Raw genomic sequence first — 9,763 nt, 5'->3', positions numbered from 1 at the left:
CAGTTTCCATTTAAAGCAATCAGCAATATCATTTATGCCAAAAATTGTCCTGTTATTCACTTAGGTTAATTTTGCTAACCTTGCATTTCAAAATATTTAATTATTTAGTAGAAACCATTCCTATTTCTTTTCTATCTTGTAAGTATACCTAGTCTTTACTGGTGCATTCTTGAATGGGCAGTAGCCAAATTATGGGTCTGAATTTCAGTTATTTAAGACATCTTCCCTGAAAAAGAATTGCTGAAAACTTCACATTTACAGTAGCTTTTCGGTCTCTGTGATGTCACCAGCATTTAGAGTGGTGATACAATCCTTGTTAGATGTACATTAAATGATCTCCAAGTTTCAATATCTACTTTTAAGAAATGTAAATAACTCTAAATTCCAAAGGATTGTATCCATTAGCAAGTTCGCGTTGGGTCTACCAAAAAGACGACACAGGTCAGTAGAACTATTTCATGAATTTACTGATTTTCCCCCACTGGGTTGATTGTCTACATTAAATGAATCCAAAGTTTTGATTAACTGGGAATAACATGTGAAGGAGAAAAGAAATGGCAGAGATAACACAAAAAAAAACACCAATCACTGTTAACCTCATCATAGTAACAGTAATAATATGACGGTGGTACTGACTAAATCTTTACAATGCAAGTGCTTTGCATGTCTTATTAATTTACTCTCCATGAAAACCATTGGAAGGTGGCTAGTATTATTCAGGTAAAGGCAACTATTCACATGCAAACAACAAACCAAAACGATCTCTTATGGGTTCTCTAGATCCAGATTAACTGTAGTTGTGTGGTGCAGCAGCATCTGGGATAACTGGCCTCTCCCACATGCAAGTGCCTCTAAGGAGTCAAGTTTATCTTGGTGCGGGGTCCAACCCTTTCATGGTGACATCCCTCAGATGTAGTGATCAGACAGACTTCTTTGTTTAAAGAGGTGTTCCAGTTTGTTAATGCTGCCATTACACAAAATAACAGAAATAGATTGGCTTTTTATAAAGGGGGTTTATGTGGTTGCAAAGTTACACTCTGAAGGCCATGAAAAGTGTCCAAGCTAAGGCGTCGCCATAGGGTACCTTCACAGAAAAATGGCCAATGGCGTCTGGAACACCTCTGTTGTCTCGGAAGGCACGTGGCTGGCATCGTCTTCCTCCCAGGTTGTGTTTCAAAATGGCATTCTCCACAATGTCAGCGTCAGCTTTCACTGGTCGTCTTCAAAATGTGTCCCTCAGCTGCAGCAAACATCTTGGCCTGTGTGGCTTTTTTTTTTTTAATAAGAAAATAATTTATTCAATTGTTAATAAGGAATTTTATTCTTAGGAACGTTTGAAAATAACCATTCATGAATCTTGAATTTGTCCATTTGGGATTTAAACTTTAATGGAAAAAAAAAAATCAAGAAAGACCCTCAAAACTAAACATCAGCTCTTTTCTCTAAACATTCAGGATAGATCATTTCTTTGCAGGGCTTAAACCATTAACTCTCCCTATTCCAGAATAAGTCAAATGTAACTTGAGTTACACAGAAGATTCCTGACTGACATGTGGTCTCTTCTTTCTTTCTTTAAAGCCCACTTTTTTTCCAGGATTTCTGTTTTGTTTTGTTGGGCTGTGAGTTTTTTGGGCAAGAATTTTAAAGAGGAGGAGGCAGCAGTGAAACACTAGAGAAAATAGAAGTTTCATTTGAACAAAGAAGCCCATTGTGCTATACATCAAGCCAATGGAATGGGCTTTTAAATAAACTGCTTGAAAATGGAGAAAATACAAGCAAAATATCTAAACGTGGATATGTAAATGTTGCCTCCTAACTTCCTTTACCCTGAATTGCTTAACTGTAAATAATATCTAGGATTTCACAGCTTCTGTTAGAGAAAGGAATTGAATGTTAAACTGTTGAGTCCTGAATGGACTGGGTTTTCCAAAGACATTTCATGCTTTTGTTATAAAATCAATTAACCTTTACACTTGGGATGGGATTGGGGGTGGAGTGAGAGATTACTTGATGGGAAGGCCTTTCCTCCAACACCCCAAAATTGGGGCTTGAGGGCCTGAGGGGTTCTGAGGAATAGAGCAGCCCTGACCTGTCTGTCCTCTGGTGAAGATCAGGCCCTGGTAGATCTCTTGAATCCACTGCAGGCCTCTCCCTGCCCTGATACCATCCACTTCTTGCCAAGGATTTGAAGACTCTACAAGTTGCAGTTTGGCAGCTTGAGTGTGACTTGGGCAAAACAAGAAGCATCTTCCATTCAAGCTCCTGCTCCTCTGATAGTTGTGGGGTCCAGCACAGGTTGGATTTCACCCACACCAACTCCCGTTCATCACCTGGATCCACGATGTATTTAGATGCCAAACCCATGCACTGTGCCCTTTGGAGGCGGCACTGCCCCACAGCGATGAGCCCTCTTTCCACTCTTTCCTTGCTATTTCATGGAATGCTCATTTGGAGGTTTTGTTGTCATGTCCCCCTGAGCACCCAATAACTCTTTCAGATGCCCTGTGACCATTCACCATCACATCCACTGGGAATCTCTACCAATCATTTGCCCCAAAGTCAAGCAACATCCTGATGAGAAAGTGACATGGACCACAAATAGCCTGAACCAATCTGCTGTAGAAAGTTACTAAGAGTTCTCCTGCTATAAAGCAATCCTCACCATGGAAAGGAAGATGAAATCAAGGGGATGTTCCTCCCCCAACTATATCTTGTTACCAGACACATTCCTTAGAACGTTATCTGGCACATACAGAGTATTTCTGACTTTTCGTTTTTTTTTTACCTTGTGACAAATTCTTTGGTTCAGCTGATAGTATTTACCCCAAACTCAGAATAGATAATAAATCACTAAGAATTTACACGATTACCCTATATTCATTCTCACATATTACAAGACTCAAAGATATAAGGAAGAATAGATATGTTTGTTGTGTTGTTGGTGTTTGTTAGTATTTTTAAAGTGAAAATTAAGTGTTACTTTTCTGAGGATGTAGCCAGAATAATACTTTCTCAAATTCAGAAACCTACTGGCACAATTTGAAATCAAATATTATTTCTAACCAAATTATATTCTTTTGTCTGCCAAAATACCTTGACAATTTTAATATCTGAAGGCAGGTCTATGTGATAATCCCAGGAGTATTCCAGTGATAAGATTTTTGTGGGTTTGTTGAGAAGGAAATACTTGTTTAGGTGGCTTTTATCATGCCATGTGCTTCTATGTCATTTTCCTTGTCCTGGAGGATTCCCTTGTAGCATTCCTAGGTGATACTTGGAACCTGAATGGTTGTTCCTCCAAAAATGGCCACATGGTAATAAAAGTCCCCCAGGCCGAATGGGATGAAAGCTGCTGACCCCCTCTTGCCTCTCATAGGTAAAGTCATCAGGATGTGCCTTGTACCACCAGGCCTATAGCTGACCCACTGACTGGCCCAGGGCCTCTACCCCAAAGTTGTCTTGGAAGACCTGGTCCACATCCATGCAGAAGATGAAGTCAACTTCTTGCTGGATGTGGTCCACACTGTGTTCCCTGATGGTCTTTATGTGCACCATACTGATGTCCAGACACTTCTTCTCAGGATTGATCTCAAACACTTTGAATGAGCAGAGAAGACCTAGCTCTACCAAAGGTATCCTGTAGACATCATCCACCATGATATAAAATATGACTTTGTGGCCAACCATGAAGTACCTATTAGCAGATATCATGAACTCCTCCCAGTAATGCTCAATGTATATTCCAACAGCAAAAACCAGCGGCCCCATGGTAATTTTCTGTTTGGTGTAATGGTTTCCTAAGACAGCTGTGTAAGTGCCTTCCCACACAACAGGAGCCTTCCAGTTGATCACTGTCACAACGTCTGGGCGTTTGTATGGATCAAACCAGTCCCTTAGCTGTAACCCTTCTTCTTCATCTTCCTTTCCTTTTGTTTTGTCTATGTCTTCTTCTTCTTGATAATTGTGGGTTCCATTGCTAAACCAGCTCAGAAACCACCAGCTCTTCTGAGTGCTGCCACCACCAACTTCTGAGTTTTTTGAGTGATGTATCCACAACAAAGAGCCTTCTGGGCTGTTGATATATTCCCAAAACACCACAACTACAGTTGAGACAGCCAGCTTAGAAAGAATTACTTTTCCTTTGACATTCATTTTTTTCTTCTCATTGTCTGCTTCTTTCCCCGGAGTGGAGAAGGCAAAACAGCAAAGTTCTATTGTGCTTGGTTCCACAGAAGGAGGCAGAGCTGGGAAAAGATAGTGGTGTGTTCCAATTCGTGTAGATGCTTGAATCTCAGTTGTGGACACAGGTCTTCCTCTCCAGTAGCTCCTTAGCCCCCAGTGAAATCAGCGGGGACAGTAAACACTGGTTTGAGTGGAGGCTGTCACCTAGCTGGATACGTGTACAAAGGTGTCTGACTCCCAGCTCCGACCATCCAGGATCACCAGAACACAAGGATGACAGTCTCTCTCCCAGTCTCCTGCTAATAACATCATTGGGTAGATGTTCCTTTTTTAGTTTCCGGTATATTGGAGTAGACAGAGGGAAATACCTGAAATCTCTAAACTGTGGTCTGGCTGCCCTGATCTCTGATCTGTGTGGCTCTTTTAAAAGTACTCCAGTAACCAATCAAGATCCAAGCAGAATAGGTGGGGCCACACCTCCATGAAAATAATCCAATTACAGGTATTACCCACAGCTGGGTGGGTCACATCTCCATGGAAACAACCCAATCGAAAGTTTCCAACCTAATCAACAGTAATGTGTCTGCCCCCACAAGATTGCATCAAAGAACATGGCTTTTTCTGGGGGACATAATATATCCAAACTGGCACAGAGGGGGAAGGAAATTCTGCATGACATGGGGCTTTACCTTACCTGGGGGAGTCACATATTATTATTCCACCCTACAAGTTAGAAGCGATTAAATGTGTGAAAGTCACAATGATAGCATATGCAGATTCACATTGGGCAGGGACAGGCTGGGGCAGGAATAAAATAAATCTTTTTTTTTTCTCAGATGCACTCAAAATACATTAAATACCTTATCATCATATCTTATTACCTTATGTAAACTTGGTTGCAGTTTCATAAAACTTCTTGAAACCAGATGAATAATAGAGAACATATAATAAAAGAGAAAAATAATTGTTTCCAATTTACACAGTGATATTATTAAGGGAAACACCTCTCTAACACAGGCCCCACATGGTCAGGTTGTACATGGATTTGAATACTTTTCCCTGTTTATTTTCCATTGTTCCCTCAATGTATTATAGTATGGTATAGTTATCTGCTATATTAGTAACAGTATAATTATATTAGTAACAGTATAGTTATATTAGTTACATTAGTATAACTAATAGTATAGTTATATTTCTAACAGTATAGTTATATTACTAACAGTTATAGTTATCTGCTATATTAGTAACACTATTAGTTTCTCTTATACCTATATATAATTTTATGTCTATTAATTACATCAGTGTGAGAAATAAAAAATATAATTTAACACATAGTGCAGAGAGCTAAAATTGTTTAACAAGAAAAGTCTCCAAAGAGAGAACAGAAGAAAATGTAATTCACCTTCACTTTATAATAGAAAGTAAAATTATCTACCATAAAGTACCGTAAATATATAAATTTCCTGTTTTGAAGTGTTCTTTCAAAAACAATCTCACAATCCATTTACATGTAAAAAATATCTCACACAATAAAAAATAAACAATGACCCCTGTAGAATAAAGGGCCAAAATATGAGAGGACAATCCACAAAAGTGGCTAATAAAAATAAAACATAAAACCTGGTACCATTATTGTAAAAAAGAAATATAAATTAAACCCACAATAAGGTGACAATTTGTTTTACCTAATACATCAGCAAACGTTTAAAGATGATACTCAGTGCTGATGAGTTGCAGTTAAATGGGAATAACCTTTTCTTGGAAAGCAACTTGGCAACTGTATTACAATTTATAAAACTCACATATTCCCTCATCCTCTAATTCTATTTCTAAGAATAAATCCTCATAGAAATAATTAAAATGAGAAGAAATTTTGCCACAAAGATGTTCTCTGTAGAATTATTTTAATAGTGAAACTTTGGAAACAACGAATGAAAAGCAATAGTTAATACTATTGCAGGTTAATATAATAATAATGGCAATAATAAGTTATCATGTATTTATTAAATGATGATTGGGTGTCTGGAAATGTGCCAAATGCTTTATTTACATGATCTCAAGCCTCATAAGAACCCTATGAAATGATTGTAATGATTTTCCCCATTTTACAGATAAGAAATTGGAGGCTCAGGGAAATTATATGACTTTTCCAGGGTCACCCAATAAATAAGTGGCTGAGGATTTAGAGCAGACCTGCCTAATTCTGGAGTCTGTGTTCTTAACGAATATACTCTACTGCCTCCCACAGAATGGAATATTAAGTATAAATAGCTAAAAGTATGCTTATAAAGGGCTTTAAATGGTCTGATGAGAGCATGATGGAGCAGTGACGTATAAAATACTTATAACATGTCCATTGAACCAGCGTTCGTTGAACACATATTATATCCAAGGCACTTGTAAACTGTCAGTTCAGAATGTTACCCTATGAGCTCAACTATTAAAATAAAATCTAGAAGGGGATGTGCAAATGTGTTAGCAATGGTTATTTCTGGATAGCAAGAATAATGACTATTTTTATATTCTTCCTGAATCTTTTCATATACTATTTTCCAAGGGTAAACAAAATGAGAAATGGCTAATGTCAAGTTTTAATATTGAGGCTGCAGTTCAGTCCTGTGGCATGCAGTATAGCCAAGGACAGATAAATTCTCATTAAATTCACAGCATTTTTTAATAATTAAAAAAACATGCACTGATTTGTTTCTTTGCTAACATAGCAACCAGCGATTATTCTTGCACATCTTGGATCAGTTTATTGACTCTTAGAAGTCTTTGCCATGGTTCTTAGTTTCTCTACTCCAAAAAGCCAAAGTTCTTGCAATGGTCCAAAAGACTGATCCGACCAATTTCCTGTCCCCAACCACCATCACCTCTGATCTCATTTCCTAACTCATGGAAATGAGATCACTTGTTCACTCCACTCAGCCACACTGCAACCATCTTCTTAAACATGCCAAGTATATAGAGACTTTGCCTGGCTGTTGTCTCTGCTGTCGTGCTCTTTTCCCATGCTTGGCTAACTTCCTCAACTTCTTGGAAATTCCCTAATGCCTGTCCTAATTACCTTACTTAAAATTGCCACAGAGCTGCACCCCACACTCCTGTTCCCCCACTCTAGGATTTGTTTTCTTTTATTTTTTTCAATAAGGAACACTTTAACTATGACACATGATTTTTTGTTTGTTTGTTTCATTTACTATATTTCCTCTTTATTGTCTTTCTCCCACCATTAGAAGGTAGGGTCCCCCTGGGCAGGTATGCTTTTATCTTATTGTTAGTTGATGTATCCCCATTACATAGAATAGCCCCTGGGCTGTGCTAGGCACTCAGCACAGGTTGAGTGGATGAATGAATGTTACTGCTGGCTGATATGTAAGTGTTCAAGTGAAACTGGGTGGCTTGGTCCAGATGATGAAATCATATTCCAGGTCTGATACCAACTCTTTCCATTCACTTCATAGCCATAACCCTGCATGCCCTAGCTAATTTTTCTTACAAGAAAATAAATGTTGTCATCTAATCCAATACAGCCACTTTGCAAAGTATAAATGTGAAATACTCCTGGCAGCTGATTTATGGTGCATGCCTTCAAATGGAAGTTTCCACCTTACACAAGCTTCTCACAAGATTAAAAACTTGAGGAAATGATGAGCAGCCTCACTTTCTTCACTTAGCCCCAAGTTAAAGCATTATCTTTGGCTCACCTCTAGTTCCACCCTCACTCCTGCTTTTGTTTTCCTAAGCTCTACCGTTTTGGCAAAATCACTTCTTCGTCCACCTCCCCATTGTCAATGAATGACGCTTTATTAAACAAATCACTTGGTATGCTTATGAGCCTTTCCTGAATGCAAAGGCCAGTCTGATCAATTGCCTTCCCACCTGTGGCTCTTCAATGACCAGCTAAAGATTACCCCAGTTCTTGGGGGCCTCGATCATGTCAGCAAAAATTAGCAAGAACATGACCGAGTTGTCAATAGAGCACGGAGACAATTAGTTAACGATTAGAGAGCCAGCATTTGGGGAATTGGTAACAAAATAAGCCATCCTGGGTACATTTGCATGCATTTAGAAAATCTGTAGCACAGCCAAAAGTGCATTACTACAAGAGAAAAATGATGTGACTTGAAACCAGATTAAACAAGAGCACTTCATGGTGGCCAGAAATTTGCCAACTTGGTAGAAGGTCATGGCTATGTCAGAATAATGCAATGGCACTGACTAAATAGATTGATTTGTAACCCACAACCCCGCCACTTGCTTTCTCTCTTTATTTGGATTCTTTCATTTGTTGATTCATTCATTCAGTGTATACTTATTGAGCATCCACTATGGACCAGGATATACACCAAACACTGTTTTTGGCATCAAGGAAAAATTAAACGTCAAAAGAGATTGATTTTGTCCCCACCCGTAAAGGGCTGAAATTCTCATCAGACTTTTAGAAAGAAACCAACAAATAATTAAAATAATTCCAAATGGCTCTAAATGTATTGAGAATGTCTTGAGTATAATTAGAGCAAAGAGAAAGAAAGAGTCTCTCCAAGATAGTTAGGAGAGGAGATTAAGAAGCTGCATTTGAAGCAGATTCAATATAAAATGTTTTTCTCCTTAGAACACTCCATTTTTTCTGCGTTTTTGACAGAACATGGAGAGGAGTCATAACAGTTCGAAGTGTCGGGAGTGGGGAAGTGAGTCAGTTTGGATTTATCCCACCTTATTTAAAATTCTGCTGTAGCTTTAGCCTCAGGGTGCATCTACAGTCACTGAAAATGATGGGGCTGTCTGGGGTCATTTTTTTGACAGTTTGCAAATCACTTGAACCTGCTGTTATCATTTAAACTGCAGCAGTGGGAAATCTTGCATGTTCAAAGTAACACCGCACGCATGACAGGCAAAGATTTTCAAATGTTAGAAGGATCGCACCAAGCTGAGATGCCACAGCAATTTGTGTCACCTTGGACAAAATGACTACTCCTATCCTACACAAATGCTGGGCAAATTTGTCAGGAAATTCAAGTCATACAGTCACAGGGGCAAAGAATTCCAGACCTAAAAAGAGTCCCAGAAACAGCTGTCTTAAAATCACCTACTTCCTCGTCATTTAACAGCCAAGACTCTGAGATCAAGCTCTTTGGTAGAAGATCCTGGTGGTAGAAAGCAATCATCCTAATACCAGGCCCATACCGAGACCCTATAGGTTGGGTATCCTATAGACACAGAGACGGAATTTCAAGGTTTCCAGCTAAATGTTTGATATATGAGTGTATGTGTTTGTGCATGTGTATATGAGTAAAAGAAATATTGTGACTCAAAGAATAGAAAACCTGTTACATTCATAGACCTACATAGATTTAAGTATATGTACTTTGAATTAAAACCAACATTGTTCCTCTAACTCACATACCAAAACTCTTGAGTAAAATATATTTCTGCCAAATTTATTTTTACTTCCCTGCAGGCCCATTTATGCACAATTAAATTGATTATCTAGCTGATCCTCTTCTGTATGAAAGCAGAAAACTGTGATTTAGCTGGTGGTTTTCACCTGTCAATTGGCTGCTTAGTGCACAGACATATC

The 9,763-nt window shown here is 38.6% G+C and overlaps 1 pseudogene; it reads right to left on the bottom strand.

Moving 5' to 3' along the window:
* Nucleotides 1–3,045: 3,045 nt before the first annotated feature.
* Nucleotides 3,046–4,152, bottom strand: LOC119533251 (annotated as a pseudogene).
* Nucleotides 4,153–9,763: the final 5,611 nt, after the last annotated feature.

Source organism: Choloepus didactylus, chromosome 4 (genome assembly GCF_015220235.1).
Source record: "Choloepus didactylus isolate mChoDid1 chromosome 4, mChoDid1.pri, whole genome shotgun sequence".
NCBI lineage: Eukaryota > Metazoa > Chordata > Mammalia > Pilosa > Megalonychidae > Choloepus > Choloepus didactylus.
The sequence above is the reverse complement of the archived record's forward strand: the minus strand, read 5'-3'. Positions and strand labels throughout refer to the sequence as shown.